Genomic DNA, 15330 nt, shown 5'->3' with positions numbered 1-15330 from the left:
TATTGAACCATCCCTACATCCCTGGGATGAATCTCACTTGGTCAGGGTGTATGATCTTCTTGATGATCTTCTGCATTCTATTTGCCAGTATCTTATTAAGGATTTTTGCATCTATGTTCATTAGTGAGATTGGCCTATAGTTCTCCTTTTCAGCTGGGTCTTTCTCTGTTTTGGGGATCAAGGAGATGCTTGCTTCCAGGAATGAATTTGGGAGTATTGCTACCCTTTCAATTTCATTGAAGAGTTTAAACAGTAGTGGCAGCAGTTCCTCTCTAAATGCCTTGTGGAATTCAGCAGTGAAGCCATCAGGGCCCGGGCTTTTCTTAGTTGATAAATTTTTAATTACATTTTCAATTTCATTGGTTGATATTGGGTTGTTCAGAATTTTTAGGTCTTCTTCGTTCAACTTTGGTAATTCATATGTATCTAGGAATCTGTCCATTTCTTCTGTGTTGTCCATCTTATTGGCGTATAGGTTCTGGAAGTAGGTATTGATGATCCTCTGGATTTCTGCTGAGTCTGTTGTCATTTCACCCTTTTCATTCCTAATTTCATGGATTTGGGCCTTTTCTTTCCTTTTTCTGACAAGGTTCGCCAAGGGTTTGTCAATTTTGTTGATTCTTTCAAAGAACCAACTCTTGGCTTCATTGATTTTTTTGTATCATTCTCTTAATCTCCATTGCATTGATTTCTCCTCTGATCTTTATAATTTCCTCCCTTGTATGAGCTCTGGGATTGTCCTGTTCTTCTTTTTCTACCAGCTTGAGGTTCAGCATCAGGTTGTTTAATTGGGCTCATTCTGTTTTCCTAATATGCATATTCACTGCTATGAATTTCCCTCATAAGACTGCTTTCATTGTGTCCCATAGATTCCGATATGTTGTATTGTCATTGTCATTTAATTGAAGGAACTATCTGATTTCTTCTTTAATTTCCTCTGTGACCCATTGGTTATTCAGAAGTGTGTTGTTCAATTTCCATGTGTTTATGAAGTTTTTTGAGTTTCTTTTGCTATGGATCTCCAATTTCATTGCACTATGGTCTGATGATATACAGGGGATAACTTCAATTCCTTTGCACTTACTTAAACATATTCTATGTGTTAGTATGTTGTCTATTTTTGAGAATGACCCATGTGCAGCTGAGAAGAATGTGTATTCTGATTTTGTGGGGTGGAAGACTCTGTAAACATCTCTTAAGTTCATTTGTTCAAGAATTCGATTGAGTTCTAGTATTTCATTACTTATTTTTAGTCTAGTTGATCTATGTATTTGTGACAGTGGGGTGTTGAGGTCCCCCACTACAATTGTACTAGTGCATATATGACTTTTCATGTCCATTAGTATTTGTTTTATATAATTGGATGCACTGACACTAGGAAGTATTTAAATGGTGCTAAATAATAATGTATGATTTTAAGCTGTTTTGTTTATTGTGTATTTGATATGGAAAAATACTGAGAAATAACTATTTCAGATATTTTAATATGTAAAAATTCAAATTAAATGTTGCCATATTTATGTTTTTCTTCTTAGAATACATTTTGCCTCTTATGTAGTCCTCCCATTGTAAACCAAATATATGCCAATATGTATTAGTATGTAATCTTTCCTACTATCAAACAAAATCAGAATTCAGAATTCTAGTTTCTAACAAGACACTCCATGTATCTTCCTATTATAATAAATTTTATCTGATAATCGTTTACATGTTAGAGATGTTTGCCAATATGCCAAGATTCATTTAGAAAATATATCTGGTTCTGGTAGAATTCCTTTGCCCTATTTATATCCTGGAGTGCTAGACAGTTTCCTTTCCTTGTTTGTTTTCATCTTGTTCACTGCTTCCTAAGCACTTACTTTACATAAGACACTTATGCTTTAAAAAAATAAGGACACTGTCTACTTTCTCCATTTCATATTGTACATACTTAGTTTTCCTCAGTTATTAGCTCTTACATTTCATATTTTTTTCCATTCTTTCTATAGCTTCTGGCCTTGTTTTAAGCATCATTTTGGCAATAATAACCTTGCAGGTAAAGAAAGGCATGATTGTTCTACGCAGCATGTCAGAATTGTGTGAGAGGGTGGCAGTCTACTCTTCATGACCTTTCCCATGAAACCAATGTGTGGTATTTTCAGTGCAAAGTATAAACTCATTAGATTTTATTTTACAATTTGTATTTTATTGCTCTCATTACAAAAGGAATGCCTGTTATTTATAGAATGTTTAGAAATTGAAGAAAAATTAAGAGAAAAATTAAAGCCACTCAGGTAATATATATTCTTCAAGTTTACTCTTTATGCTTGTAATACACATTTTCTTCTAAAATTGGATAAAACTGTATAATTCTTGTAATTTGTATTGTCATATCGCAATATTTTAGACATATTTATATAACTACGCAGTCTCACAAAATAATATTTTAAATAGTTGAATAGTTTTCATATACATATATGTCATTGGTTTAATCAAGCAACATTTTATTTTTTGAATGAACATCATTATAGTTACATATATCCATTAAGACATGTTTTCACCTAGTATGGTACTTGTAAATCTCACTAACAAATTCAAACATCCTAGAAATATAACCTTCTGCTGTCAGTAACAGTGTAGTTTCTAAGCCCCAGTAGGGGTAGTGGGGATGGTTATGGGGTAGATAGCACTGACCTTTCATCACCTTTCCTCTACCTTTTCGCAGATATGACAGCTGTAGAATCTTATTACCTAACAAGGCATCTTTGTGTGTGTGTGTGTGTGTGTGTGTGTGTGTGTCCCTTTTACCCACTGCTACCTGAAGAACATTACTTTGCAATCTTTTCAGTTCTGAGAAGATTGTTTCCCTTTTGTGTTTGTTCAAAACCTTCTATTTCTAGAAATTCCTTTCCTCTAAAACTTTAGGACTTGTGGGTTCCTCTGCCTTCTCCCTTCCTCTGTGCCTCCCCTGGGACAGTGAGCACAGAGCCTACTTTCTGCTTAAATGGAAAGAAAAAGAGAAAACTATAGAGAAGTAAAAGACTGATATTATCCTGCCAGAGAGTAAATAACAAAGCACTAAAATCGTCTCCTAGGACAGATGACTTCCCCAGGTTAAAAGGTGTTAGGGCTGATACCAATTTCACTTCTGGGACAAACATCCCTATAAAGGCAAGTTCAGGTTCATCTTCCTTTTTTTGAGTTAAACCTCTGCCTCCCAGAATATCATAAAAAATGTAAAACTTGCAAAGGAGAAAAAAATTGAAATGAACAAATCTTGCATTTGAAATTCTATTAGAATTCTAGCAAATGAAACTAGAGAAAAATGAATGAAGTAGATATTAGACAGCCAATGTAAACCATTAATCTAATTAGATATAATTCAGAGTCCTTTTATTCATGATATTTTATGATTGGAATTATTTTCTATAATCATCATACTTGCAGTTTTTCTTACATTGAGTCCTCTCAGACATCCCTTTGCATTTTTTGATCCTGTGACTATGGTTGGGTAACTAACTTTGAAATCCTGCCTTGGAATGAAATAGTTGGTAAGAGACAGGTGCTACCTGGGTCACCACCCAATTTCTGCCCTTTCCTTTGTTCTTTTTTGATTTAAGTCTATTTAAGGGTAACATCTAGATAATACAGATGCCCTTGACTTACAATGGGATTTCATCTCCATAAACTCATCATAAGTTTAAAATGCACTCAATACACTTAACCTCCAAACATCATAGCTTAGCCTCACCTTCTTTAGATATGCTCAAAATACTTACAGTAACCTACAGTTGGGGAAAATCATGTAACACAAAGCCTGTTTTATAATATTGAATTTATTGAATACTGTATTCAAAGTGAGAAACAATGGTTTCATGGACATGCTTTCATATCATTCATTGTAAAGTTAAAAAATCTTAAGTCGACACATCATAAATTGAGGGCCATCTGTATAAGATTTATTCATAGAATTGTGAGTTAAATGAAAAATATATCTCAAGAACCTAACTTCACACAGTATCTGGCATAATAAGTGGTAGCAATTAAAATATGTGAAAGTACTCTGTAAACTTGTAAAGTACTTTGCAGATGTTAGCTTTTATTACTCTCAGCACAAATTGAGAATAACAGTATACTTAGAAACAAATAATTTATTTTTCTCTAAATCTCATTATCTTTAAAAATGTTAAATAACTATTGCTATGAATAGATTAATAGCCTACTATAATTCATGAGTAGAGAACCATTTGTGTCTGACTTGCTTCATCTAAAATAATAATAGAGATATTCCAGAAGGCAGCAAGAAAGCAATTAGCCTTGTAGCACATATGTACCTTTATAATTCATCTCCCATGTTTTTTAAGTGGTGTTTACAAAACATTCAGAAAAGCCCATTTTTTTCTTGGAGTGAACCACCACCATGACTAACCCATTGTCAGATAATGTGTGTTCAGTCAGCTGTGATGTCACCAATAAGCTCTGTGTTGGGAAAATAGGTGAGTGCTGATTAGTGCAGCTTATAAAATAGAAGCCAGTCATGAATTTAACCTTAATGATGGTTCTTCCTTCCACTCATAATTTTGGAGTACAGCATTAATAACTAAAAATTTTGTGTGTTAGCTTTCTGTTACTATAAAAAAATACTTGAGATAATAAACTTAAAAAGAAGAAAGGTTTATTTTGGGTCACAGTTTTGGAGGTTTCAGTACACATCAGTTAGCCTGCTGCTTTTGAGCCTGTATTGTCTAGGTGGGAGCACACAGTGGAAGAAGCTACTCACCTCAAGGAAGCTAGGAAATGAAAAGAGAGAGTGCAAAGAGAATTGCATCCTGCAATCCCCTTTGAGAACATCCCCACAGGGGCCTAGAACCTCCTACTAGACACCACCTCTTTAAGGTTCCACCACCTCTCAATAGTGCCAAGGTAGGAACCTGTTTAACACACGGGACATTAGAGGCACTTATGCAAACTACAACTGTTAGGGTTTTTTTTTTAATTAAAATAATGGTTTCAGTCTCTAGTTAAACTGTCCCAAATTCATCAAGCATATGTTCAGCATACCTACACAGTATCAGGAAATGTCCTGGGACCAACATCTTATTGGGATTCTTCACATTAACCCACTAAGTGCCAGAACTCAGGAGACAAATGTCTTAGAAATAACGTTATACAAATTAAAACTTGTATCCTTTTTTTCATCCTTATTGCTACTGGATTATAGAAATGTTCTCAAAAACAACCAAGGTTCTAAAGAAACAAAATGTAAGACATACAAGCAACAAGACTTTGACTCACCCATATAATTTGATCACAATCAGGGATGACCTTATGAATAAAATATCTTGTCTAGGACCAGTTGAGACTCTATTCCAATTCTCGATACCCTTTGAACACCATAATCTCAGAACATCATTGTATGTTATCAGGTTATCAAATTCAGAAAAGCATGTAAGAAGTTCATAGTCCAGTGGTAGTGTTTACTAAGGTGGTAGAATGTCTGGACATCCTCTCTTTAATTGACCCTTCTTGGAACTAAGACTGTCTCTGGCCACTTAAATACAAAGACCAGTGAAATTCCTGCCACTCAGAAAACAGTAAATAAATAATTCCATTTTCACAAAATTACTTCCTTATTTTCCTCCCAACATTCAACTCTCCTCTCTTGAAATATGGAATTTACCTTCTAGATACAGGTGCCACTAATGCACCTCACAACTTCTTTCACTCACTTGCATATATATAATCACTGACTCACCAAGTAAAACTTTTTAAAAGCACATTTTTCCCTCTCAAGAAATGTGTCCAAAAACCATAGAGTTTAATTAAATTTATAATCAAAGTCATTGTAAGGACCACACCAATTCCCTTAACAAAATAAAATTTTCATTCTCTAAAATTGGAAGAAGTTGGGCTAGGGATTTAGCTCAGTGGTTCCGCTGCCTGCCCCATAAGTGCAAGGACCTGAGTTTGATCCCCGGTACCAAAAAAACAACAAATAAAAATAAAATTGGAGGAAGAAAAGTTTTCATGTGAAAGTGGTAGCTGAATATCATGGTCCTCATTCCTATTGCCAGGGGAAGTTTACCTTCTTTGCAGGGCATCTCAGCTTGATATTATGAGGGGGCTTAAATAAAATGATTTCCTTAATAATGTTCTGTATTCAAAACCACCCTCTCAGCCAGGTATATGGTACATGTTTATAATCCCAGCACTCTGGGAGGCTGATGCAGGAGGATCTCATGTTTGAGCCCAGGCTAGGAGACTTGGCAGGACCTTGTCTCACAATTTAAATATTATAAAGGGGAAGTGGTACTGGGGATATAGTTCAGTGTTGAGGCCCTTAGTTCAATCCCCAGTGTTGCCAAAAACAAAACCACAAGAACACCCTCTCCCCCATGCTTGGGCATGTTCTGGTTCTATTTTTCTTATTTAATCTTATACTTCTTATATTACTCTATTTACTTTGTCTGTTGATGTTTCACAAGTCATTTAAGCATTAGCTTAAATGCCTCCTGGTCCTTATCTTTAACTGCAGATAAGTGAGTATTAGGAATAGTATGTCAAGCTCCTAGGGCAGAGAAGATGAGCCAATCCCAGCGCCCAGGAAGAAGCTCCCCCACCACCATTCCACCCTCCTGGGGCAGAGAAGGTGAGCCAATCTCAGTGCCCAGAAAGAAGCTCCCTCGCCACCATTCCATGCTCCTGGGGCAGAGAAGGTGAGCCAATCCCAGTGCCTGGGAAGAGGCTCCCCTGCCACCATTCCATGCTCCTGGGGCAGAGAAGGTGAGCCAATCCCAGTGCCCAGGAAGAGGCTCCCCCACCACCATTCTACGGTCCTAGGGCAGAGAAGGTGAGCCGTGCAGGTGCCAGAAGAAACCCCCCACCCCCATGGAAATGAGAAGACATGGAAACAAGCCTCAAAAACAGACTTCCAGATCACCTACAGCAACCCCAAAGGGAAACGAGATGGAACACTCTGATACTCAACCACCTAGACTCTCTGAACTGGCAACAAAAGAGGATCTGGAAAAAATAAAATCAGAAATAATTTCTCAGATAACAGCAAAGATATGTCCCATAGTTCAAGACATGTTTAATAAATCTAGAGAGGACACAGATAAAAAAATAGAGAATCTGAGGAATATGATGGAAGCCCAACATAGGAAACAAATGGAATCCATAAAACAGATGCAAACAGATTTCCAGGAGATTAAAAACTCCATCGACAGTCCACGCAGCAGAATGAACCAATGTGAGGACAGAATTTCAGATATAGAAGATAAGATTGCAATTAATGACCAGGAAAAGAAAAATTGCTTTAAAATTGTAAGGGACCATGAGAAATCAATCCAGCAGCTGCTAGATGATGCAAAGAAGAATAACATAAGACTGATTGGAGTCAATGAAGAAAGAGGAGAGAGTGCAGATGACATAAAAAAAACTTCACAGAAGTGATGGCAGAAAACTTCCCAAGCAGGGGAAACGAACTTGACATACAGATAAGTGAGGCATATAGGACTCCAGCTAGCCTCCATCAAAAAACCTCTACACATAGGCATATAATAGGATTCCAGAAATCCAACAGAAGAACAAAATTCTACAAGCAGTGAGAGAAAAGAAACAAATCACATACAAAGGAAAGCCCATCAGAATCACAGCAGACTTCTCAATGCAAACCCTCAAGGCAAGAAGAGCTTGGAGTGATGTAGTTCAAGCCCTAAAGGAAGACAGCCTCCAACCCAGATTAATGTACCCTGCAAAACTATCTTTCCAAATTGATGGAGAAATAAGATACTTTCATAATAAAGAGCACCTTAGGAACTTCATGAATAACAAACCAGCACCCCAAAAAATTTTAGACATTATCCTAGGAAAAGACAATGAGGATCACAACCCCAGGAACCCCATCAGAATGAATCCGTTGGATGTGACAAATTAAACACAAAGGGGAAGAATCCAACAAAAAGAAAAAGTCATGACAAGGCTTTTAAAACTTTTAACTTCATCTCCCTAATGAGGATCTAATTCAATCTTGTTATTGTTCATGATTAGTATTTTTCTGATTCTAGTGTTGCACACCTTTCCTTGTGCTGTACTGGCTATTATCATCTTCTTGTGCCTACTTTTTAATCGGGTTGTCTATTAATGAGCTGTAAGAGTTCTTTATATATGCTGGTCATAGGTTATATGCATTGTAAGTATGGTCTGTTTAAGCACTACTTTTCATTTTAATGATGTCATTTAAAGTTCTAAATTTTGATGGAATCTCATTTAGCAATTTTTTTCTTTTACACATCATGTTTTTTGTATCCTAGGAAGTTCTTGCCTACCCTAAATTCATAAACATTTTCCCTTATAATTTCTTCTTAAAGTTTTATACTTTTAGGCTTTCATATTTAGGTTCATAGATCCTTTCAAGTTATTTTTATGTATGGAAATAAAGGGTTGAGGTTAATTTCTTACATATGGATACCAAGTGTTCTAGTGCCATTTGCTGAAAACACTGTCTTTTCCTCAGCTCTTGAATTGAGTTTATATTCTATAAAATGCTAATGTTAAATAACCTTTCAAAACTCAGTGGACCATATATGAGTGATTCTATTTCTAGATTCTCAGTTTTATTCCAATGATCTATATGTCTCTCCTTACACCAACACTGCCTTGATTACTGTAGCTTTAGAGGAAGTGTTAAAATTAGGTACTAAACATCTTCCAACACTGTTTTTGGTTTTTTTCTTTTTCTTTTTCTGTTTCTAGATCCTTTGTATTCCTACATAACTTTTAAAATTCAATATCCAATTCTTCATTTATAGCAAGTATACATAGACCTGAATTTTTATATACACCTTGTGTTTTCTAATCCTGCTAAATTCAAGTACAAGTTCTAGGGGCTCCTAGAGATTTCTTAGTATTTTCTCTGTAGATGATCATTTCATAGATTTTGCTTCTACCTTGCCAATCCTATCCTAATTGTGTCATTTTATTGCCAGACTTTTTTGGTTTGGGCCTAGGTTTCAAAGTTTAATGGACAGATGAAGAGTAAGCATATCTGCCCTTGTTCCCCACCTTAAGGAGAAAGCATTGTATCTTCTTCATTCATATAAGGCATTCTCGCTGGAAGTATGGAGTACATGTCTTTAATCTGTTGAGAAGGTTCTGTTCTACTTCTAGTCTCCTGATAGCTTTTACCATGAACAGCTGTGGAGTTTAGTCCAATACTTTTTCTCCAACTAGTGACAGGATCACATGGCTTTTTCCTTTCCTCTGTTAAAATGATGACTTTTGGGGATGGATCTTCCAATGCTGAACCAACACTGCCATCCCTATAACAAAACCACTTTCTACATCCTGCCAGATCTGACTTCTAAGAGTTTGTTTTGTTAAACAAATTTCTATGTTCATAGTTTTGCTTCTATTATCTTTATCCAGTTTTAGGATTAGCACAATGTTGATTTCCTAAAATGAGGGGAGAAGTGTTTCTTTTTTTTTCTGCTTTAAATGTTTAATATAATTTATCAGTTAAAATGTGTACGAGCCTATTGTTGTTGTATAGGTAGGGCTTCAAGCTAGGAATATACTTTCTTTAATAGGTCCTATTCAAATTTTATATTTCCTCCAGAGTTAGTTTCATTAATTTGTCTTCCAAGATACTTCTTAGAAGTTGTCAAATTTATTTCAAAACAGATTTTTGAAATATGGTTTCTATATCCTTTTAAATTCTGTAAAATCTGTGGTAATGTCTCCTAGATCTTGATATTGTAATTTTAAAAATGTATAATTGATACTGTGTAATAGGATGTAAAGGTCTAAAGGAGCAGGGGAAGTGGGAGGGGTAGAGGAAAGGAAAGAAGGAAAAAGAAAAAATATGAGAAAAGGAAAAAATAAAAACAAAATCTTTGCAAATAGGGAAGGGTGGAGTGGGTGAAGGGAGGGCATGGGAAGGGTAAAGAAATAAGAACCTAAATACTCATGTAATGGTACAAGATCCCAATGATGAATGTAACTGTATTTTATATCTAAAATGTACCAATAAACTTAATGGGGGGAAAAAAAAGGAATAGTGCGTGAACACTACAACACATAGTGATAGCATATATAAAACATCTCTCCTAGTGGTGGGAGATTGCCGGAGCTCAAAAACTGTTAGTTCCTTTTTAGTGCCATTGGATCATCCTGCACCTCCAATTGTTTCCCATCCAGTCTTTGCTATAATGGTCACTTTCTTGATTTCAGGCACAATGGATAATTAAAGGTGACTCTAATTGTCTGTCTGTAAATGTTCAGAGTTTCTATGAAGTTCAGAGTATTTGTCAACAGTTATGTTGGTACTGTTCATACCTGTGCAGGTCTGTATAATTTTGAAGGCCTCTGTTTTCCCTTTTCTGAGCATTCTCTAACTTGTTCTCTGACTCAACCACACTGACCTGTGAAAGCATCACCACTACCAAGAAAATGGCCTATCCATCACCCCAAAATTCCTTTCTGACCTTTTTAAATCTGTCTTTTCCATCTGTCTTCTCTCCTTAACTTAGGTAACCACTAATCTCTTTTCTGTCACTATAAATTTGCATTTTATGTACTGCTGGCTTATGACAGTTCAACTTAGTGATTTTTCAGCTTTACAGTGGTGTAAAAGCAATATGCATTTAGTAGAAATCATATTTGAATTTTAATCTTTTCCTTGGCTAGTAATGCAGTGTGACACTCTGTTGCGATGCTGGGCAGTGAGAAGCAGCTCCCAGGCACGTGTGTGATTATGAGGGTAAAGAGCCAGTGCTCTCCAGTGTACTGTGTACCATGCTATGATTGATTTACAGTAGGTTAGGTGTATTCAATACATGTTCTTCTTGTGCTGTTTTCAACATGATGGATTTATTGGAATGTAAAATCATACATCAAGGATCATCTGTGTGCACTTTTATTTTTGGTCTAGTTTGTTTCTTTTAGCACTATTTTTCAAGATTTATTCATGTTGTAGTGTATATTAAAATATCATTCCTTCTGATTGCCAAGCAGAATACCACCACCTGGATATCCAATTACCTATCAATAGACAGGCTATCTTTTATGGCTTTTACAAATAAAACTGCTAGCTAAAAGGATGGAGAAAGACAAACTGCTAGATAAACACTAGTCAAAGGAGGTAATTTCTAAATAAATACTAGGTAAAAAAAAAAGAACTAGAAATTTCAGACAAAGCTGACTTTACAACAAGAAAACTTACCAAGATGATAGAAGAGCACTATATATAGTCATTTTTTGAAGAAGATACAATAATCTTAGTGCAATTAACAACAGAGAATCAGAATACACAATGGGAAAAGTGACAGTTCAGCACCTCCTTTCAATGATAGATCAAGTAGGCAAGTAATCAGTGAAGATATAGTTGGTTTGCACTATCAATCAGTTTGATCCAACTGACGTATACAGAACATTCCATCCAACAACAGTAAAATAGACGTTCTTCTCCACCTCCACTGAAAGATTCACCAGGACCACACTGTGTGGCATAAAACACATTTTAATGGACTTGGAAGAAAGGAAATCATACAAAGTAAGTTCTTAGAATTAAACTATAAATAACAGAAAAACAATTGGAAAAACTCTATAATCACTGGAAACAAAATATGTTACCCTTCCATTGCTGTAACAAACACCCGAGGTAAATCAACTTAAAAGGAGAAAAAGTTTATTTTGGCTCACAGCTTCAGAGGTTTCAGTTGGCTCCATTGCTTTTGGGCTTGTGCTAAGGCAGAACAGCACAGCAATGAGGTAGGTCATTGTAGAGCAAAGCTGCTTGGCCCATGGTCACCAGGAAGTAAGGGGAAAAAGCAGAGGGACCAAGGTCCCAGAACTCTTGAAAGACATGGCCCCCAGTGACTAATTTCCTTAAGCCATCTAATGGCTCCACCACCTCCCAGTAGCACCACAGGCCTTCAACACATGTGCCTTCAGGGACATTCAAGATCCAAACTATAGCACTGAACAACATATTATAAATAACACATAGCTCAAAGAATTCTTAGAAGAATTTAAAAATATTTTGAGCTTAATGAAAAAGCAACTTATTAAAATGTGTGGGATGCAGCAAAAGCAATGCTTAGAAGGAAATTTATAGAATTAAGTGCATGTGTTAGGAAAGGAGATCTAAAATCAGTAACCTATGCTTCCACCTTTGAAAATTAAAGAAAAAATATAATACATGCCTACAGCAAACAGAAGAAAAATAATAAAAAAGCAGACAACAAAGAAATTTAAAACAGAAAATTAACAAAACCAAAATCTAGATATTTGAAAAGATAAAATTGATAATCTTCCAGCTAAACTACTGCCCCTGCAAAATAAAAAAAGAGAAGACACAAATTAGATTATTATCAGAGATGAAAGAGTGGTCATCACTAGTGTTTCCACTGACATTTTACAAAAAATAATAGATATTCTTCCATTTCTCTTAGGTAAATAACCTAATAGTAGAATAGCTTGGTCATATGTTGGGTTTATGTCTAACTTTTTAAGAAATCATCAAATTGTTTTTGCCATGTAACTATACTATTTCAAATTCCCACCAGTATTGTACAAGAATTTCAGGTGTTCTATATCTTCACTCCACTAGGTATGGTAGTCTTTTTAATTATGGCCATACTAATTACTGTACAGGGATATAATACTGTTTGTATTTCTGTGAATGACTGATAGTGAACATATTTCTGTATATTTGACATCTGTATATCTTTGATAACATTTATTGAGTTTTAATTAATGTGTTTTGAGAGTTTTTTTTTAACTTATTCCAGATTCAAGTCCTTAGCAGAACATAAGTTGCAAATATTTTTTCCCTGTCTGTAGCCTGAGTATTCATTATTTTAACAATGTCTTTCAAAGGTCAAAAGTTTTTAATTTTTATGAAGTCCAGGTCATCAGTTTATTTTATAGATTGTATTTTGGTGTCATAGCTAAGAAATATTTGCCTAACACAAGGCCAGAAAGATTTTATCCTATGTTTTCTTATAAAAATTTTATAACTTTCAGTTTTACATGTAAGTTTCTAATCCATTCTGAGTTAATTTTTGTATGTGGTGCCAGTTTTATGGATATGTTATTATTTTGGCCCATTTGTTGAAAATACTATTTTTCTCCAGTGAATTGCTTTTCCACTTTTGTCAAAGTGCAATATTGGCAAGGCCACTGAACCTTTTATTCACTTTCAAAAGTACCTTTATCTTGACCCCAATATGACAGTGTCTCCATTTCTGCAGAAATGTGATAAATTTCAAGTCAGTAATATGAGTCTTCCAACTTTGGGATTTTTTTCAAAGGTATTTTGACTACTCTAGGTGGTTTTCATCTCCATACAAATATTGTCAGCTTATCAATTTCTACAGGAAGTTCTGCTGGGATTTTTATTGGAAATGTTTTGAATAGATCAATTTGGGAAGAATTAATATCTTAACAATTATTAAGTCCTCCAATGCACAAGTGTAGGATATCTTCCCATTTAGTTAGGCCTCTCGACACTGTCATAATTTCAGTGGACATGCCTTGCATATGTTTTGTCAGATTCAAACCTGTGTATTTTGCATTTTTGTTGTTGTTTCAAATGAAAACATTTTCCATGGCTAGTATATAAAAAATACTATTGACCTTTATATCTTTATCTTTTATCCTGCACCTTTGCCGAGATTGCTTCTTAGTTCTAGCAATTTTTTGTAGATTCTACAGGGACAATCATGATATCTGCAAATAAAAACTTTTTTTATTTCTTTCTGGATGCATTATTGCTCTGGCTAGAAACTCCAGTACGGAGTTGAATAGAAGTAGTGAGACTAGGTATCCCTTCCAGCCTTGTTCCTAATTTTATTTTATTTTATTTTTAAATTCTTTTATTGGTACATTGTAGGTATACAACACAATTACATTTCTCATTGGGAATTGTACCTTTACATGATCCATCTTGGTTCTTATTTTTTCCCCATTCCTAGCCCTCCCTTCATGCCCTCCACCCTTCCCTATTTACAAAGACTTTATTTCCATTTTTTCCATTTCTCATCATTTTTCCTTTCCCTTCTTTCCTTTCCCCTGCCCCTCCCACTACCCCTACCCCTTTGGACCTTTTCTTCCTATTTTACATTATTGATTATTCATTCTAATCATTGATACATTTTAGGTATACAATATAATGACATTCATCATTGGAAATTTGCACCTTTACATAGTCTCTCTTGGTTCTTATTTTTCACCCTTGCCCAGCCCTCCCTTCAACCCCTCCAGTCCTCCCTATTTACAAAGATTTTGTTCCTATTTTTCCATTTTCTCATATTAATCCCATTCCTTTCTATGCTTTCCTCTAGCCCTCCCACTTCCTTCCCCTTTGCCCCTTTTCTTCCTATTTCACATTACCTATTATACATTTAGTCCTTATTTACACTTTCAGTTTCTCACACCAGAGAAACAATTCGGTATTTATTCATGTGTGTCCTATTTATCTCACTTAAGAGTATCGCCTCAATGTGCATCCACTTAGCTATAAATGTCTCTAATTTCTCATTTTTTATGGCTGAGTAGTACTCCATTTTATTTTTTAAAACCACATTTTCTTTATCCAGTCTCCAGTTGATGGGCATTTGAGCTGTTTCCAAGTTTTAGCTCTTACAAACTGTGCTGCTATGAACATTGGCACACATATATCACTGTGGTATGATTCTTTTAATTCTTTGGGGAAGATCTCCAGCAGTGGAATAGGAGGGTCAAATGGGACTTCCAGTCCTAGTTCTTTGAGGAATCTCCATACTGATTTCCACAGTGCTTGCACCAGTCTACACTCCCATCAGCAGTGGAGCAGGGTTCCTCTTTCCCCACAGCCCTGCCAGCATTTGTTATTGGTTGATTTCATGATAGCAGCCGTTCTTTCTGGAGTGAGGTGGAATCTCAGCCTTGTTTTCATTTGCATCTCTTGAATGACCAGTGATGTTGAACATTTTTTCATGTATTTATTTGCTATTTCTACCCCTTTGTCTGAGAAATGTCTGCTCATTTCAGATGCCCATTTTTGGATTGGGTCTTTAAATTTGGGAGGTCTGATCTTTTTAAATTCTTTATAGATTCAACATAGTAGACCTTTGTCTGAGGAAGAGCAGGTGAAGATTTTTTCCCACATTGTGGGTTGTCTCTTCACACTGCTGGTGGTTTCTCTTGCTGTGCAGAAGCCTTTTAATAAGAAGAGATCCCACTTGTTGATTGTTTGTGCTAGTTTACAGGCAACTGAGGTTTTGTTCATAAAATCTTTTCCTACCCTGATGTCTTCAAGGGTTCTACCTAACCTCTGTTCCAACTGGTTCAGAGTTTCTATTTTAA

General features: G+C 35.6%; 1 protein-coding gene across 3 annotated transcripts in view; it reads left to right on the top strand.

The window, feature by feature from the left end:
• Lrrc66 (leucine rich repeat containing 66) overlaps window positions 1-15330 on the top strand; it is a 45760-nt gene that overhangs the window by 6558 nt on the left and 23872 nt on the right. The window lies entirely within an intron of this gene.

The sequence above is a fragment of the Heterocephalus glaber genome, unplaced genomic scaffold (assembly GCF_053883595.1).
Source record: "Heterocephalus glaber isolate CG9 unplaced genomic scaffold, H.glaber_assembly_v1.0 deba00001509, whole genome shotgun sequence".
Taxonomy (NCBI): domain Eukaryota; kingdom Metazoa; phylum Chordata; class Mammalia; order Rodentia; family Bathyergidae; genus Heterocephalus; species Heterocephalus glaber.
The sequence above is the reverse complement of the archived record's forward strand: the minus strand, read 5'-3'. Positions and strand labels throughout refer to the sequence as shown.